General features: G+C 44.4%; 1 long non-coding RNA gene across 1 annotated transcript; it reads left to right on the top strand.

Annotated features, from left to right (window-relative positions):
• The first annotated feature begins 9,461 nt into the window (after positions 1–9,461).
• Positions 9,462–15,097, top strand: LOC141264218 (uncharacterized). Its single transcript, XR_012319839.1, has 2 exons — positions 9,462–10,087; positions 14,553–15,097. It is a non-coding gene; the product is annotated as an uncharacterized lncRNA (long non-coding RNA).
• Positions 15,098–15,423: the final 326 nt, after the last annotated feature.

Here is a 15,423-nt window from a genome sequence, read left to right as displayed (position 1 = left end):
ATATCAGATACCAGACAGGCAGGGAAAGAAGCCACAGCACGAGGATCCGGCAGGGAACAACAGCAGCGGGGGGGAGGCGGAGGAGAGAACAGCACTGCTATGGTCCCACTCCCACGATATAGTAGCGCATTGGACGCAGCTTATTTTCGCTGTGTCCGACCACGCAGGTAAATCCGCATATGGTCATTGAACAATGTGGATATACGGGACAAAACATGGGGAGGAGCCTGTGAGGTGGGGAGACATGGGGAGGAGCCAGTGAGGGGGGAGACATGGGGAGGAGCCTGTGAGGTGGGGAGACATGGGGAGGAGCTAGTGAGGGGGGGACATGGGGAGGAGCCTGTGAGGGGGAGACATGGGGAGGAGCCTGTGAGGGGGAGACATAGGGAGGAGCTTGTGAGGGGGAGACATGGGGAGGAGCCTGTGAGGGGGAGACATGGGGAGGAGCCTGTGAGGGGGAGACATGAGGAGGAGCCTGTGAAGGGGAGACATGGGGAGGAGCTTGTGAGGGGGAGACATGGGGAGGAGCTTGTGAAGGGGAGACATGGAAAGGAGCTTGTGAGGAGGGAACCCAAAGGAGGAGCCTGTGAAGGGGAGACATGGGGAGGAGCCTGTGAAGGGGAGACATGGGGAGGAGCCTGTGAAGGGGAGACATGGGGAGGAGCCTGTGAGGGGGGGACATGGGGAGGAGCCTGTGAGGGGGGGACATGGGGAGGAGCTTGTGAGGGGGAGACATGGGGAGGAGCTTGTGAGGGGGAGACATGGGGAGGAGCTTGTGAGGGGGAGACATGGGGAGGAGCCTGTGAGGGGGAGACATGGGGAGGAGCCTGTGAGGGGGAGACATGGGGAGGAGGCTGAGGGGGGGACATGAGGAGGAGCCTGTGAAGGGGAGACATGGGGAGGAGCTTGTGAGGGGGAGACATGGGGAGGAGCCTGTGAGGGGGAGACATGGGGAGGAGCCTGTGAGGGGGAGACATGGGGAGGAGCCTGTGAGGAGAGAACCATGGGGAGGAGCCTGTGAGGGGGAAACATGGGGAGGAGCTTGTGAAGAGGGAACCAACGGGAGGAGCCTGTAAGGAGGGGACCATGGGGAGGAGTCTGTGATGGGGAGGAGCCTGTGTGGAGGGAACCATGGGGAGGAACCTGTGAGGGGGGAGATATGGGGAGGAGTCTGTGAGGAGGAAACCATGGGGAGGAGCCTGTGAGGAGTGAATCATGGGGAGGAGTCTGTGAGGAGGAAACCATGGGGAGGAGCCTGTGAGGAGTGAATCATGGGGAGGAGCCTTTGAGGGGAGACATGGGGAGGAGCCTGTAAGATGGGGAGGAGCCTGTAAGGAGGGAACCATGGGGAGGCATCTGTGAGGGAACCATGGGGAGGAGACTGTGATTGGGAGGAGCCTTTGAGGAGGGAGACATGGGGAGGAGCCTGTGAGGAGGGAACCATGGGGAGGAGCCTGTGAGATTGGGAGGAGCCTTTGAGGAGGGAGACATGGGGAGGAGCCTGTGAGGAGGGAGACATGGGGAGGAGCTTGTGAGGAGGGAGACATGGGGAGGAGCCTTTGAGGCAAAACATGAGGAGGAGCCTGTGAGGGGGGAACCATGGGGAGGAGCCTGTGAGGGGGGAACTGGCTTAAAAGCTTTGAAGAGTTGTGTTTTTTTTGTGGAAAGCAGAGTTTTGCACAACTTTTGGCCTTTTAATGCACAGAGCTGAGCAGGAGTCGGGGCAGAACGGGGCCTGGTCTTGGCTGCTCCTCACATTCAGTGGAAATACTGGCGTTTCTTACCCCAGAAATGCTTTTCCAGACTCTGATTGGATGAACATTTCTGGCGATGGGCACACCACTAACAAGATGCATCTTTAAATTCGGTGCCTCATACTCCAGCAAGCCTTTGATTAAGACTGCTGTGCTCAATGCCAGTTTTAATGAATCGACCTCCCTTAAGATTTTTGGGGGTGTTACACTCTTGCTTAAACCCCTGGGGGAATTGAACCTCTACAATATTGTCAATATTTTCTCATGCATTTGTCTCTTTCTTTTTCTATTTAAAATCATTAAAAGAGACGTCGCACTAAAAACATTTGTTATTTTTATGTGTGAGTGTTACATAGAGGAGGAAGGAGATGGTGAGTATGTTTGGCCACTCGCCACTGAAGCCTATGGAAAATAAGGAAATGTCTGTGGTCCTATCTCCTATGAACTGCAACAGGGGGCGCTCATAAGTGCTGTTATATCTCCAAACTTCTTTATCATTTGAGTTTCCCATCTGTGTGCGTCCAGCTGCTGACCCCGCTGAGCAAGAGTATAAGGGGTGGTTTGTGACTAAGCACATATCATAGACTGATGGTGGACATAAATATGAGATGTCTGTAGTCCAATCATTCAGGCAATAGCCATCTCTACCATACACAGGCATTTGGCTAAGCGCTCCTATGTTCTCTTTGAGAGAGCCATCGTCAGACATCTTTGCCGGCATGTTATCTCTGGGCAAGCAAAGCAATCAGCATTCCCCCCAGATCCCCTCCAACATTATAATATTGGCTGACATCAGACTAATGAGTACGGGGGGCTTTAGGCTCTGAGTAATGAAGACTGGTGTCTTGTACGCCCATCCTCATGAAGGGTGTGCTGGATTAAGATGTGGCAAATATTAAGAGGCCCATCATTCAGCTGCTGTAAGACATCTCAAGAAATGTACTCCAGCTACAGATCGGCATACATGTCTGTCGTAATTTACATGCGACTTTTATGGCTTAAATTATGACTTTTTTTGAAGGGAGTGGGCTACACTCAGCCCCGCCATCTCAAAAAAAAGCCCCAACTTTTCAAAAAGTAGGCGGACGTGGCTGAAACAAACTGCCTAAGAATCATTAAAAATCTCAATATTTTCTGCACCACTATGAGTTGTGCAAACATTTTGAGACATTTTCAGCAGTTTTATGGTAGAAAACTGATGTATGGAGATTCTATGTCCCATGGTCTGTCAGGTGACGCATATCTGGATTATTTTTCCTTCGATGCATTGCCATTTCTCCGTCCATTATATAGCTTGTGATTGAGCAGGGCATGTTTTGTAATTTGGGGGATTTTTTTCTCTATTCATTCCTTGTTGGCACCCAAACCAGCATCTCTTGTTAAGGAATACTTGTGGAAATGCATGTGGCAGTCAGAACAAGCTTGTATCTTGTGCCAGTCCATGACTGGAGCAAGGAAATGCCCAAGTGCGGCACAAAGAAGGGAAAGAAGGTAAAGGTTGCCCTGACACGCTAGGGAAAGGGGAGAAGGGACACCCCTGAACACTCGCCTAAGACTGCACCCTGTGCTTCCTATTGTTCCCGGATGGGTCCGCCCCCCCATGCGCCATCAGGTGCCTAAACCCTGGCTGGCTCTAACTAGTGAGTAAGTCAGCAAGACACAAGTCTCACAACTAAGGTAAGGAAACGGGAGGGAAACAAACAGGGAGCAATCAAACAACAACTGGAACTCCACAACTTCTTAAACTGGAACAACTTCTCCAGGGAGGTCAGCATAGGACACCTATAACCGACACAGGACAGAGCGAGGAGTGAGTTTAAATAATGGAAGGGAGTGACAGTAAGATGCAGCAGCTGAGATTAGAGCCATATGGAATCCCAGGAGGATCAAAAAGGAACTCTTAAACCCATCTACACCAACCAAAAATCAATCTGCACATTCAAGTTAAACGCCAAGCGGACTCCAAAGAAGATCTGTGATCTGCCAGTCTGATCCCAGATACCGCAAAGGTCTAATCAGGATGCAGAACATTCGTGACAGTCCAGTGCCACGTGCTATCACAAGCATGGAAGCAAGAAATCCTACACAAACTGCGCAGTCACTTAGAGCTTACCTAGACGGTCATCGGTTGCTGAACTGGTCTGGAGATTGGGATATAGCACCACTATTAGTGTGGGCACCATAACAAAATTTATTGCTTTTGGCTGAAACCGACTCCACTAATGCAGGACTCTTACATACAATTAGGGTATGTGCACAAGGTCGGTATTTGCTGTGCTTTGAACGCAGGATACTTGATGCTTCGTCCAAAGCGCTGCACGCAGGTGAATCCACATGTGTTCAATGAACCATGTGGATTCACCGCATCCTATACATTACAATGAGAATTTCTCTTGCGGAGACTATATCGTCTCTGCAAGAGAAATTGACATGCTGCGGTCTGTGAAGACATGCTGCATGTCCGTGTCCACGGGTGATCCGCAGGAGTACGGAGACGCATAGTGGACTATGCTGTAACATCTGGCCGCTGTGGATTGCACGCAGCGCAAGTGTGCTGCGTAAAATCTGCAGTGTTTCCGGACCGTGTGCACACACCCTTACACTACAGCTTTCAGAGCAATGGTTTGTAACTTGCCGTGCACCTCCGTGTCCATCACATGGCCATTTCTGACTTTCATCAACTGCAAATACAGTGGACAATTCAAAATAGAGATCCAGAAAACCATAAATTATACAGCAAGTTTATTTGCAAGCTTTTTCTAATTATGCAATGAACACCTTTTATTTTCAGATTGTCAGACCCGGCTCCGTTTCCATAGCTATACAAGCAGTCCCTGTGTGCTAATAGTAGTATTGGATCCACTGGAACAAAGCAGAGAATCCTAGTCGACAGGTTACTCAACAGCACAGTGCAGAATACAATACTTCTCCAGCACTACTGTAGGCACTTAAAGGGAAGGAGGTACGTGGCTCTGGGCATCCCAGGACTTAAAAGGTACCTGTCATCAGGATTTTAAACCCCAAACTAATAATATGTACAGTGGGAATGGAAAGTATTCAGACTCCTTTAAATTTTTCACTCCTTGTTTCATTGCAGCCATTTGGTAAATTCTAAAAAGTTATTGTTTTTCTCATTAAAATACACTCTGCACCCCATATTGACTGAAAAAAAAAAACAAATGTAGAAATTTTTGCAAATTTATTAAAAAAGAAAAACTGAAATATTACATGGTCACAAGTATTCAGACCCTTTGCTCAGACACTCATATTTAAGTCACATGCTGTCCATTTCCTTGTGATCCTCCTTGAGATGGTTCTACTCCTTCATTGGAGTCCAGCTGTGTTTAATTATACTGATAGGACTTGATTTGGAAAGGCACACACCTGTCTATATAAGACCTCACAGTGCATGTCAGACCAAAATGAGAATCATGAGCTCAAAGGAACTGCCCAAGAAGCTCAGAGACAGAATTGTGGCAAGGCACAGATCTGGCCAAGGTTACAAAATAATTTCTGCATTACTCAAGGTTCCTAAGAGCACAGTGGCCTCCATTATCCTTAAATGGAAGAAGTTTAGGACCACCAGAAGTCTTCCTAGACCTGGCCGTCCAGCCAAACTGAGCAATCGTGGGAGAAGAGCCTTGGTGAGAGAGGTAAAGAAGAACCCCAAGATCACTGTGGCTGAGGCTCCAGAGATGCAGAAGGGAGATGGGAGAAAGTTCCACAATGTCAACTATCACTGCAGCTCTCCACCAGTCGAGCCTTTATGGCAGAGTGGCCCGACGGAAGCCTCTCCTCAGTGCAAGACATATGAAAGCCTGCATAGAGTTTGCTCAAAAACACATGAAGGACTCCCAGGCTATGAGAAATAAGATTCTTTGGTCTGATGAGACAAAGATAGAATTATCACCACAAAGTTCTAAGTGGTATGTGTGGAGAAAACCAGGCACTGCTCATCACCTGCCCAATACAATCCTAACAGTGAAACATGGTGGTGGCAGCATCATGCTATGGGGGTGTTTTTCAGCTGCAGGGACAGGACGACTGGTTGCAATTGAAGGAAACATGAATGCAGCCAATTACAGAGATATCCTGGATGAAAACCTCTTCCAGAATGCACTAGACCTCAGACTTGGCCAAAGGTTCACCTTCCAACAAGACAATGACCCTAAGCACACATCTAAAATAACAAAGGAGTGGCTTTAGAACAACTCTGTGACCATTCTTGACTGGCCCAGCCAGAGCCCTGACCTAAATCCAATTGAGCATCTCTGGAGAGACCTGAAAATGGCTGTCCACCCACGTTCACCATCCAACCTGACGGAACTGGAGAGGATCTGCAAGGAAGAATGGCAGAGGATCCCCAAATCCAGGTGTGAAAAACTTGTTGCATCATTCCCAAGAAGACTCATGGCTGTACTAGCTCAAAAGGGTGCTTCTACTCAATACTGAGCAAAGGGTCTGAATACTTATGACCATGTGATACTTCAGTTTTTCTTTTTTAATAAATTTGCAAAAATTTCTACATTTCTGTTTTTTTTCAGTCATGATGGGGTGCAGAGTGTACTTTAATGAGAAAGAAATTAAATTTTTAGAATTTACCAAATGGCTGCAATGAAACAAAGAGTGAAAAATTTAAAGGAGTCTGAATACTTTCCGTACCCACTGTGTATAAAGACGATCTAAGGGTTCGCTCACATCAGAGTATTAAAAATAGCTAAAATGTTGCTCCTGAAAAGTCGGACGAGAGTAATGCGAACACAATGCGATTATTCTCACCTAGCATCTGTATGACATGCTTTTTTAACATCTTTTACATATTGTAATTCTCTATGTAATTTAAAGCTAGTTGCTATATAAAGATACAGATAGAAGATATTAGATAATAAATAGCTAGAATAAATAGATATCCTGTAGACATATAATTTCACAAGCCCCCTACATATAATAAAATTGTACCCTTTAGTGACTTTCATGTGGCACTAAAGGGTGTTTAGCCTTATTTAACCAAATTAAAAAAAAAAAAAAAGATGTAGAGTCCTCCTTATTTTTAATAACCAGCTAAGGTAAAGCAGACAGCTGCAGGCTCATATTATCAGGCTGGGAAGGTCCTTGGTTATTAGGCCCTTTCCAGCCTAAAAATACAAGCCTGCAGCTGCCCCAGAATTGGTGCATCAGATGACATGCGCCAATTCTGATGCTTTGCCCGGTTCTTCCCGATTGCCCTGGATCAGTGGCAATCTGGGTATTTGGGCTGGAGGGTTGATGACAGCTGTGATTTGTCATAAATGTCAGCTATCATCAAGCCCTGGTGTTAGTAATGGAGAGGTGTCTATCAGACACCCCCATTACTAACCCGTTAATAAAAAATAAAAACACACAGAAAAAAAAAACAATTTGAATAAAGAATCCCCCACACTATCATTCGCTCACCAACTTATTGAAAAAAAATCCCTTGCAGGTCTGCAGTATTACACCAAATCCGAAGTACTCCAGAAAAGGAACCCTGAGAAACATAAAAAGACAAAAACAACAGACAGTGCTTCGTACACCAATTTATTACCCAAAATGTTCCCACGAAGCTTCGCCGTAGTTCATGTTCCCTGAATCTGTCTCTGGTGACTGTGAATAGCAGTAAAATTACTATTCACAGGCGCCAGGTTGTGACGATAATGCTCATCAGAGCCACCGAGTCTCGCTGAGCGCAGCATGAGGCAGCAACAATAATGAGCGTTGTCATGAGTACACAGTCGCCAGAGACAGATGTAGGGAACGGGTCTTTGGGGGACATAAATCAGTGTGTAAGGGGCTGTAGGGGCCATTATACTATATATAGTGAGCTGTGCGGGCCATATTGCTTTAGTGGCCGTAATACAGTATATAAAGGGCTGTGAGGGTCATAATACTATGTATAAGTTACTATGAGGCTATAGGTGAGCTGTGGTGTACTATATATAAGGCTGTGGTGGTCATAATACAGTATATAAGGGGCTATGGGACTATAATACAGTTTAAAAAGGGCTGTGAGGACCATAATACAGTATATATGGGGCTATAGGGGCCATCATACAGTGTATAAGGGGTTGTGGGGGCCATCATATAGTGTATAAGTAGCTGGAGGCCATAAAACAGTATATAGAGAGCTTTGGGGACACTTGGGACATTTGTTTAAATGGGGGCATTATTACTTTTTTGATTGGGCTCTCAGGTTAGCATAATTACTTTTTTGGGGGGCATTATTACTTTAAGGGAACACCACTTTGCTTGACGGGGCACTTGGGATGTTATAACTTTTATAGGAGTATACAGGGGGCATTACTACTTTCTAGGTTGGATAGTGGGAGCATTAATTCTTTGCATGGGACACTATAATTTTTAGAGGCACCGTCTATCTGACACAAAGTCTCTAGCATTTTTTGGGGGAAGAGGGTAATCATAGTAATGACACAATTTTTTAATTATTGGGGTCACTGTTCACACTGCAAGAGCAGTCAGGATGAGGCGTTTTTGTAGTTTGGGAATAGATAGGGACAGTGCTGGAAATGTGAGAAGTTAAAGGGAAGCTGTCAGCAGAAATAATGCTGTTAACCTGCAGATATGCGGTTAAGCTGCAGGGTAATAGCATTATGCTGTGCGGTGCCTGCATGCAGCCGAATGCAGCAGGGAGAAAATTAACTTTATTCTCCCCGCCAGCATTGGGTATCTGTCATGGGGGGCAGTGCTGGTTCAGTCATCACTGAGTATACAGAGCGGAGACTGTAACCGCACCCCCGGCGCCGGGAAGCATAATAAGCTATTAACCTGCAGCACTGGCGGCACAGACAGAAGACAAAAACAATATCAGGGTGCTTTGCAGCCAAAAATCTGATAATAATACACATTTTCTCCTGCTTCGAAGGTGGAAATGGGTCCTTTTACCTCTTGGGCTTCTGTGCGGCCTCACAGGTTTCACCAATGGTATGACCTGCAGATTAACCGCATATCTGTAGGTTAATAGCGTTATTTCTGGCGACAGATTCCCTTTAAGGGTATGTGCCCTTGGTCAGGAGCTGCCTGTGGCCCCGATGCTACGGGATAGCTGCGTGGCTTCTACCTTCATTTTATACAAATGAGCGGCGTGATTTTTTTTTTAACATGCGATTTTCCTCATAGTTGTTAATCTATGGGGAAAGTCCACATGCAGACCCACAAGTGAAATTGACATGCTGCGGTCCTGAAAGACACGCTGCATGTCAGTTTTCGCGGGTGATCCGCAGGTGCACAGAGACGCATAGAGGAGATGGGATTCCGCTGCGGCTCCTGACCGTGGGCACATACCCTAAATGTGTTTTTCTTCTAAACTCTGCAGGTGAGTTGTGGCTGGAAGAAGTCATTATGTCGGTCTGTGCCGGATAGAAGAGACTGGAAAAGTGAACGCTGTTGTAATAGTGGGGAAGGATGTAGCCTTCCCTAGGCACTGAAGTAGTTAAGGAAAATGTTCCCTTAGTTAATCCTCTCTGAACTGTGGTAGGCCAAGCTAAGGGGTTAGCTTCAGTGGTCCAGTCAGTAGAGTAGAGGGGGAACTTAGTGCCCAGATCAAGCCTTGAGTGATATAGAGCTTGTTCCTGGCATAATTCATTGTGGGCTGCAGTACCTGTAAACAGCCACAAGATGCCACTGTCCTGGGTGCAGATGTCAGGTTGAGTCTGCTAGCAGTGTTACAGACAGGGATGAGTTAATGCTGTGTGATGACAGCTCACTGAGGGTGGGCACATTAGGAAAATCTCTGTTTAGTTTCCAGAATCAGGAAGTGATTCTTCAGTAAGAGATTGGACAGCAAATCGTTCAGGCAGCCTGACTATAGTGGCTGCTAGGGTAGACGGGAGCTCCATACCCTCAGACAGTGGGATCACCAGTGTGCAAGTCTCCCCACACAAGAGCACGAGTCCTGTCAGCCGGCCGGAGAAACTCATCAAAGGTAGTGAGGACCCGGGGCACTTCTAGTCTGCAGGAAGCAGAGGAAGATAAATAGGACTCCAAGCTAAGATGTGGGGGAGAGATATCGGATCCAGGTCACTGTCAGTATTACAGAAGAGTCTCTTGGGCCAGAGATTAGAGTCACAGAGATGCTTCACTTAAAGAGGGAATCAGGGCTGAAGGAGTTACCAGCACCTGTGAGAGAGATGATAACCTGTTGGGCCTTATCCATTATATCTGCCTGAAAATATTGTACATATTCCTCTTCCCCAAGTAAAGTCCAAGTTCTGGTTAAGAACCTCGTGTCCTCTGAATTTATTGCTGCCCTGGTCCCAGAAGAGAAATGCCTGGAGACAGCCGCGATCGGATGGCTTGAAGTAAGTGAAGAGCACTACATACACAGCCACACTTCAGAGGGAGGACACGTATTGACTGTAGGGTGCCATAGCGAGAGGGGGCTACAGCTCGCCCACGACTACCTCGCTGGGGCACCTTACACTGTCACCATAAAGAACATCAGCTGTAAGTCACTATATTATATATACTTGAACCGCAATCCCTTATATGTTCTACAGGACTGGTAGTCACTGTATGGTGTTAATATTGGTCTTTTTAATATTGTTTTTTATTTCTTTTTTTACTTAGTAACAGCAGGGGCGTATCTAGAAAGGGGTGGGCAGGACATTTGCCCCGGGTGCAGCCACAAGGGAGCGCCGTCGGTTCGTCTAATGTGGTGGTCCGAGGTGTCACTCAGGCGGCAGCGTTTTGCTGCCCGTTGGGAGTATGATTCACCCATTTTCCACTCCAGCTGTTAAACTGACAGCCAGCGTGGAGAACATGCTCAATACTGGCTCCCTGCACTCAATTTTCCCCACATATGGGGTATCAGCATGCTCAGGAGAAATTGCACAACAAATTTTGTGGTCCATTGTGTTACCGTTGCGAAAATAAAAAAAAAATTGGGTCTAAAGTAACATTTTTGTGAAAAAAAAGTTAAAATGTTCATTTTTTTCTTCCACAGTCCAAAAATTCCTGTGAAGCACCTGAAGGGTTAATACACTTCTTAAATGTGGTTTTGAGCACCTCGAGGGGTGCAGTTTTTAGAATGGTGTCACTTTTGGGTATTTTCTGTCATATGCAGGTTCATCTCACAAAATTAGAATATCATCAAAAAGTTGATTTATTTCAGTTCTTCAATAGAAAAAGTGAAACTCATTATAAAGAGTCATTACAAACAGAGTGATCTATTTCAAGTGTTTATTTCTGTTAATGTTGGTGATTATGGCTTACAGCCAATGAAAACACAAAAGTCATTATCTCAGCAAATTAAAATAATTAACAAAAAACACCTGCAAAGGCTTCCTAAGCGTTTAAAAACGTCCCTTAGTCTTTTTCAGTAGGCTCCACAATCATGGAGAAGACTGCTGACTTGACAGATGTCCAGAAGGCAGTCATTGACACACTAAGTCAATTTTGCATTTCAATTGGAAATCAAGGTCCCAGAGTCTGGAGGAAGAGTGGAGAGGCCACAATCCAAGCTGCTTGAGGTCTAGTATGCAGTTTCCACAATCAGAGATGGTTTGGGGAGCCATGTCATCTGCTGGTGTAGGTCCACTGTGTTTTATCAAGACCAAAGTCAGCGCAGCCGTCTGCCAGGAAATTTTAGAGCACTTCATGCTTCCCTCTGCCGACAAGCTTTTTGGAAATGGAAATTTCATTCTCCAACAGGACTTGGCACCTGTCCACACTGCCAAAAGTACCAATACCTGGTTTAAAAACAACCGTATCACTGTGATTGATTGGCCAGCAAACTCGCCTGACCTTAACCCCATAGAGAATCTATGAGGTATTGTCAACAGATGAAAGACACCAGACCCAACAATGCAGACGAGCTGAAGGCTGCTATCAAAGCAACCTGGGCTTCCATAACACCTCAGCAGTGCCACAGGCTGATCGCCTCCATGCCACGCCGCATTGATGCAGTAATTGATGCAAAAGGAGCCCCGACCAAGTATTGAGGGCATTTACTGAACATACATTTCCATAGGCCAACATTTTCAAGCTGTTGTTATAAAGTATTCTAATTTACTGAGATAATGACTTTTGTGTTTTCATTGGCTGTAAGCCATAATCATTAACATTAACAGAAATAAATCTTGTATTGAAGAACTGAGATAAATTAACTTTTTGATGATATTCTAATTTTGTGAGATGCACCTGTAGACCAAGTCACTTCAAATGTGATGGTCCCTAAAAAAAAATGTTTTTGTAAATTTTGTTGGAAAAATAAGAAATTGCTGAGCAACTGTTAACCCTTATAACTTCATAACAAAAAAAAACTTGTTTAAAAAATTGTGCTGATGTAAAGTAGACATGTGGGAAATATTATTTATTAACCATTTTGTGTGACTTATCTCTCTGATTTAAGGACACAAGAATTCAAAGTTTGAAAATTGCAAAATTTTCCCCAAATTTCCGTTTTTTTCACAAATGATATTGAACAAATTTCATCACTGTCATGAAGTTCAATATGTCACGACAAAACAATCTCAGAATCAGGGGGATCCGTTGAAGCGTTCCAGAGTAATTACCTCATAAAGTGACAGTGGTCAGAATTGTAAAAATTGGCCCGGTCATTAACATGCAAACCACCCTCGGGGGTAAAGAGGTTAAACAGTTTCATCCACACTCAATGCACTCAGTATCATGTCATACCTGGACATATATAGATACTGGCTGGATTATAAAGCTTTGTATATATAACCTTATTATAGTGATGGCTAGACCTTACAAATACAAGCACTTTTTACCTATTTCCTCACAAGCTCTTGTGAGCAGGGCCCTCACTCCTCTTCTTTGAATTGTAAAGTAATGTATTGCTCTTTAATGTCTGATATTATTTGTACATTTCCCCCCTGAAATCAATGAATATGGTGGTGCTATATACTGCTAGATAATTATTATTAATAGTAATAGCACCCACAAGCTTCTTTGATCCCATTCTTTACCTCTGCTGCCTAGGATGTTCGCAGAATCTGACTTTCCATCGGAAGCGGTATTATAGGCTGGGATATGTCTGGCATATAGTGTAGAATTATGGATAAATACACTGTGTTCCAAATTATTATGCAAAAAGTGTTTAGGAGTGATAAGGTAAGAATTTTTTTGTTTGTCAATTAAACTCATTGATATTGATGTGTGTCAGGGATCTTTATATCACTGTAAGCAATTGCAGACACCTGTGCTAGATAGTTTGGCAGGTGTGTCCAATGAAAGGCAAGACTGTCCCACATTATTAAGCAGCCTACATTTTCTGCCAAAATGGGAAAGAAAAAAGATGTGTCGGCTGCTGAGAAGCAACAAATTGTGGAGTGTTTAGGTCAAGGCATGACTACAATCAACATTGCCAAGACACTTCATCCTGATCATCGCACAATCAAGAAGTATGTAGCTGATTCACAGTACACACATGTGCGTGCTGATAAGGGAAAATTGAGGACTCTTTCCTACAGGCAATTACGTCAGGTTAAAAGATCAGCGGCAAAAAAGCCTTGTCATAGCAGCAGACAAGTTTTTGAAGCTGCTGTTGCCTCCAACGTCCCCCGAACAACAAGATGCAGGGTCCTTCAGAGGTTTGCAGCTGTGCGTAAGCCATCCTGTCGACCTCCTCTATCCACAAGCAGAAACGGCTCCAGTGGGCCAAACAATACATGAAGACTGACTTTAAAACTGTTTTGTTCACGGATGAGTGCCGTGCAACGCTCGATGGTCCAGATGGATGGAGTGGAGGATGGCTGGTTGATGGACACCCCATGCAAACACGGCTACGGCGCCAACAAGGAGGAGGTGGAGTAATGTTTTGGGCTGGAATCATTGGGAGAGAGATTGTCGGCCCCTTTAGGATCCCTGAAAGGGTAAAGATGAACTCCATAAAGTATGTTGATTTTCTCAAACAGCACTTCCTTCCATGGTTCAAGAAGAAGAACCGTGCATTCCGCAGCAAGATCATTTTCATACATGATAATGCACCGTCTCATGCTGCACATAACACATCTGCATCTCTGGCTGCTATGGGCATAAAAGGGGACAAACTTATGGTGTGACCCCCATGCTCCCCTGACCTCAACCCCATTGAGAACCTCTGGAGCATCATCAAAAGGAGTGTCTATGAAGGCGGGAGGCAGTTCACATCTAAGCAACAGCTCTGGGAGGGTATTCTGTCCTCATGCAAAACAATTGAAGCAGAAACCATCCAAAACCTGACAAATTCAATGGACGAGAGAGTTCAGAAGCTCCTTTCGAACAAGGGGTCCTATGTGCAAATGTAACATCACCTAGAATAAAGTTTTGAGTTGAAAACTGTTTGATTTCAGTTTGTAATAACCTGCTAATGCCTATAATTTCAAAAATGACCATTTTTTTGTTCTTTATTAAAATTAAAAGGTTGAAAACTCTACTGTGCATAATAATTTAGACCGTGCATTTTGAGTGCAGTTTGAGTTTTTTATTTTTTTAAAAATATACTGTTATCATAGGCAGTTTGTACAAAAACCTTTCAATTGTACTCTAATAGTTATTTGACTGGAAAATTACAATGACTGCAATTCATATAGGTCATTTGGGAAAATCTGAGAAAATATTATTTGCATAATAATTTGGAACACAGTGTATTATAATTTCCATGCCAGTTTTCGATCTACTGATTAGACGTATTCTGCAGTCTCTCACTAGGTGGCAGTAGATGTTTATATTTGGAGTTACGGCCATTGACACAACTTGAAATACTTGAGCTTTGTTCTGACAGTTCTTCCTATTCTCTTTATTTTATTTTTTTTTTAACAGATCTGTTTGCAAAACTGCAGGAATTGCCGACTTTGCAATTAGAAAGCCCAAGGGGAAGAAAAACGCATTGGAGCAGCATTTTATCAATAGCAGAGAGTTAATGGCTCCTAAAAATGTACGTTATTCATGGCCCTCAGTATGTTGTAACCTCATATTTGTCAGGCGTCTCGACATGCTGCTAGGACTTCATGTACTGTACCAAAGACTTCCTGTCTCTTCACTTTTAGCCCAGAGCAGAATACTTATGAGCTGTTATCACTTACATTTCTTTAATCTTGTAATCTGATGCTCATAGTTTCATCTATTGTTATTTGTCCCATTTTCATTTTAGTCTGAGATGTGAGAATACTAGAACGGGACCCCCTTTGTAACGGTCAGCGTCGGATTACAGTGAAGACACCTCCCTTCCCGGGGATCAGACATACTATATATTATCATCCTGTAGAAGATCATAAATGTCCGCCTTGGAAAAATAAACAAAAACCTTTAAATTGAATCGTCTATGCACGATTTTCCAGTTAGTAAAATGTTTGCATTTATTAGGACTCATTGAGACATTCCTTTTTGTTCTGCATAAGAGAAACAATGATCAATTTTCACCAGTGATTTTATATTCTGATTTTATCCAATTTTCTGTCCATTTTTTGCTATTACTATAGAATCAATTTTTCTTGTTTGTAAGAAGGGAGAGAGAGAGAATTTTTTTAAGTTTCTCATGAGTTCGAGTCTCCATTATTTTCAAAGGGGTTCGGGTTCTGATGGAAGTTCCGGTACTGCTCTGGTACCCGAACCAAACTTTTTCAAAAGTTATGTACCAGAAACGAACTTCCATCGGTCTGCCCATCCCTACTCCGCACCTATGGGAACCCTT

Source organism: Phyllobates terribilis, unplaced genomic scaffold (assembly GCF_046119375.1).
Source record: "Phyllobates terribilis strain yellow unplaced genomic scaffold, ASM4611937v1 Scaffold_4__5_contigs__length_816908805, whole genome shotgun sequence".
Classification (NCBI taxonomy): Eukaryota; Metazoa; Chordata; class Amphibia; order Anura; family Dendrobatidae; genus Phyllobates; species Phyllobates terribilis.
This window is presented reverse-complemented; position numbering and strand designations above follow the sequence as displayed.